The 4,308-nt window shown below is 46.0% G+C and overlaps 1 long non-coding RNA gene across 1 annotated transcript; it reads right to left on the bottom strand.

The window, feature by feature from the left end:
- Positions 1-2,247: 2,247 nt before the first annotated feature.
- Positions 2,248-3,365, bottom strand: LOC138355708 (uncharacterized). Its single transcript, XR_011223996.1, has 3 exons — positions 2,958-3,365; positions 2,700-2,775; positions 2,248-2,318 (listed from the first exon to the last, which is right to left on the bottom strand). It is a non-coding gene; the product is annotated as an uncharacterized lncRNA (long non-coding RNA).
- Between the last annotated feature and the right edge of the window lie 943 nt (positions 3,366-4,308).

Below are 4,308 nucleotides of genomic sequence, written 5' to 3'. Positions count from 1 at the left end.
ACACACACACACACATACACACACACACACACACACACACACACACACACCTGCCCCAACCCCTGTCAGCCCCCCACTAAGCACTATCTCTCCTCCCACTCCCCCCTCCCCCCAGGACCTCCCTTCTCCCCCATCCCCCAAGCCCTCCCTTCTCCCACATGCCCTCCCGTCTCTCCCACCCACAAGCCCTCCATTCTCCCCCGTCCCCCTAAGCCCCCCACTCTCCCCTACCCCACCTAACCCTTCCCCTCCCCACCACTCCCCAAAACTCTCCCCTCTTCCTCAACCACCTCAGCCTTCCCTTTCCCCCCACGCCCCCCAAGCCCTCCCCACTTTACTGCCCTCCCAAACCCCCCTTTCTCCCCCATCACCCCAAACCTCCCCTCTCTCTTCCCCCCAACCCTCCCCCTTTCACCCCCCCAACCCTCCCCCTCTCACCCCCCCCCTCATCCACTCCCCCCTACCCTCCCCCTTCCCCCCCTCACCCGCTCCCCCTCCCCCCCACCCCCCCAAGCCCTTCCTCCTCCACCAGGCTCCCCTTACCAGATCCTCCCAGCTCCCGCTCACTCCAGACCCCACAAGTCCCCCCCAGAGGAGAAGCAGAAGAGAGTCAGTTTCAGGGCAATGTACTCGAACATAGATGGGATCACAAGCAAGGCAAGTGAACTAAGGGAAAGAGCACAAGAAGTGAACCCAGATGTAATCGGACTCACTGAAACAAAACTCTCTGAAATCCTAATGAATGCCGTGTTTCCCCAGGAGTACACAGTAATAAGGAAAGAGAGGCAAGGTAGGGGAGGAGGCAGAGTGGCCCTACTCATGAGAAAGGAATGGAGTTTTAAGGAGATGGATATCCCGGGCTGTGAGGGTTTCAGAGACTACATAGCAGGCACCATGACAATGGGAGGTCCAAGGATAAAAGTAGCAGTAATATATAACCCTCCACCAAATGACAGAAGACCCAGTCAAGAGTACGAAAACACAACATGGCAGTTAACACTATAATTAAGAGGGCAGCCTCTGCTGCCTGTAGAAATAGATCCCACCTGCTCATCATGAGGGACTTCAATCACGGCAGGATTGATTGGGAGAACAAGGAACCGCATGGAGGCGAGGATACGTGGAGAGCCAAACTACTGGAGGTGGTGACTAGAAACTTCTTAACCCAGCATATCAGAGAACCCACAAGGATGAGAGGAAATGACAAACCAGCGAGACTCGACCTGGTCTTCACCCTGAACGACTCTTACATAAGAGAAATCGGTTTTGAGGCCCCACTAAGAATGAGCGACCACAGTGTATTGGTGTTTGAGTACCTGATTGAAGAAGGGTTATTGAACTCGAGGAGGGATACCGAAACCAAAAGGTTAGCATACCAAAAGGGAAACTATGAGGAGATAAGAAAATTCCTAACAGATATAGCATGGGAAACAGAGCTCAGGGAAAAGACAGCCCAAGATATGATGGACTACATCACGCAAAAATGCAAGGCCGCAGCAAACAAGTTTGTCCCAGTCCAAAAGGAAAACAGTGAAATGAAGATGAGAAACCCATGGTTTAATCAGAGATGTAGGCTAGCTAAGCAGCAAAGTAAAAGGGCATGGAGAAACTATAGGAATAATAGGACACTGGAGAGCAGGGAAAGATACCAGAATGCTAGGAATGAATATGTCAGGATGAGAAGAGAGGCAGAAAGACAATACGAAAATGACATCGCAAGCAAGGCAAAGAGTCAGCCTAAATTGCTGCATAGCCACGTCAGGAGAAAAACAACAGTAAAGGAACAGGTTATGAAATTAAGGATAGGGACAGAAGGATTCACTACAAACGACAAGGAAGTGTGTGAGGAACTGAATAAGAAATTCCAAGAGGTCTTCACCTTAGAGCAAGGAGAAATTCCAGAGGTAAGTGTGGGAATAGCTAACCAGGGACCACTGGAAGAGTTTGAGATTACCAGCGGGGAAGTAAGAAAGAGTTTACTAGAGTTGGATGTGACAAAGGCTATAGGCCCAGTTGGAATCTCCCCTTGGGTTCTAAAGGAAGGAGCAGGAGAACTGTGCCTACCACTCTCCATAGTGTATAACAAATCACTGGCAACAGGGGAACTGCCAGATATTTGGAAAGCAGATAACGTAGTCCCGATATACAAGAAAGGGGATAGACAGGAGGCACTGAACTACAGGCCTGTGTCCCTAACCTGCATACCATGCAAGGTGGAATATGACGGGTAAAGTAAAAGTTGTTCAATTTGTTTATAAATTTATTTATGAAATGGTTATAGAAAGGGCTGCAACTGGTCCAAGTTTCAGCATCACACCCTAAACAGAAAAGGAGAAAAAAATACAGAACGTATTATGCAACGAATTTTCAACATCTTCAAAAAATTTTAGGGAACACATGTGTCAACTAAAATCATTTTTATAACACTCAGATATCACATTAGCATGTACTAAAGAACATTGAATTGGGGTTTTAGCCAAAAAGTGTTTAGTGCAATAATATAATTATTCAAAGTTACCCTTTCAAAAATATGCAATGTATGATGTTTATAAATTTTTATAAAATAAACAAATGGACTTTGGACTAAAATGTCTCGGCACGTTTGTAGAAGCACAAACTCTACATATAAGGTGTAATTTGCATGTAAATTGATTAATAAATGAAAGGTGAGAAACACCTTGAAGTTGTAAATTACTTACCTGAGTAAAATAAGATCAAAGTTCGGCCACCTGTAGCCGAGTTTGACATCGACCTATTTCGTTCATAATTGGCACCCTTGTAGGTAGGCATCCATTGAGCAAGGTGTGCAAGTTCCATGCACATCCCATGATAACAAACGAAAAAAAAATGAAAAAAATTGTAAAAAAAAAAAAAAAAAAAATATATATATATATATCCTGCACATACATATTACAGTTATTACCAACTATCAAATTATAACACTAAAACATACTAACCTATTGACATTGGTCCGAATTGTGGGTCCTCAAGGTGGCACTGCATTGGGCACTAGTAGGAACCTGCATGATTGCAGAATCACCTTCCTCAGGAGCCTGTCTCGGCTTGTTGGAGGGAGTGAGGTCTAGGAAGGTGTGTGAGGAGGGTCTAGGAGGGATGAGGAAGGTGTGTGAGGAAGGTTGAGGTGGTGTAAGAGGAAGGTTGACGAGGTGTGGTGCGCTCTCTCTCTGATCTCTCACTGGATATTACTCTTCGCGCTCGGCGACCGAGTACCAGATTTGCTGCTCTTATCTTCTGGCACTATCACTTTATAAGAGTTTGTGCAGTAGACGCAAAAATGCGCTATTTTAGGAACGATAATGCGCTATTAGGAACGATTATGGAGCGCGCATCAGAACAGTCCGCACTCTATCATACACACGAGGTGACTGGGGGCTGGGACCTCCCCTATAGCACAGCAAGGGATGAGAAGGTTGCCAATGAGTGTATATTTACTCCTTATGCATACATCGATATTTACGACGTTATTACGAAAAATTTGACGCTTAGAACGTACGACGCAATACTCTTGGCGCGCCACAGCCACAGGGCACCGGATTCTGCACAATTACGCATGGAAATGTACCATAAATACTTTAATTTATATCATAACATTATCGGGTTTGCGCCAAAGTGTTGCCAGAACGTTGTAGTATTTTTATAAATTTTTCAAAAAGATTAGATTTTTCCGAATTCTTGCGTTGGATAACCCCCCCCCCCCCCCCCCCCCCGCAAGCTGATGGAGAAGATTGTGCGAAAAAAACTAGTGGATCATCAGGTGCAAAGGAACTTTGTAACACAGCATCAACATGGTTTCAGGGATGGCAGGTCCTGCCTCACAGGGTTACTTGAATTCTACGACCAGGCAACAAAAATAAGTCAAGAAAGAGAAGGGTGGGCAGACTGCATATTTTTGGATTGTCAGAAAGCCTTTGATACAGTGCCACACAAGAGGCTAGTGCGAAAGTTGGAGACGCAGACTGGAGTGAAAGGGAAGGTACTTCGGTGGATAGAGGAGTACCTAAGCAACAGGAGACAACGAGTCTGTGTGAGGGGTGAGGTCTCAGATTGGCGAGACGTTACGGGTGGAGTCCCGCAAGGGTCGGTCCTTGGAGCTATACTGTTTCTGGTATATGTAAATGATCTCCCAGAGGGTATAGGTTCGTTCCTCTCAATGTTTGCCGACGATGCAAAAATTATGAGGAGGATTGAAACAGAGGATGATAGTAGGAGGCTACAAGATGACCTAGATAGACTGAGTGAATGGTCCAACAAATGGCTGTTGAAGTTCAACCCGAGTAAATAAAAAGT

Source organism: Procambarus clarkii, chromosome 68, assembly GCF_040958095.1.
Source record: "Procambarus clarkii isolate CNS0578487 chromosome 68, FALCON_Pclarkii_2.0, whole genome shotgun sequence".
Taxonomy (NCBI): Eukaryota; Metazoa; Arthropoda; class Malacostraca; order Decapoda; family Cambaridae; genus Procambarus; species Procambarus clarkii.
The sequence above is the reverse complement of the archived record's forward strand: the minus strand, read 5'-3'. Positions and strand labels throughout refer to the sequence as shown.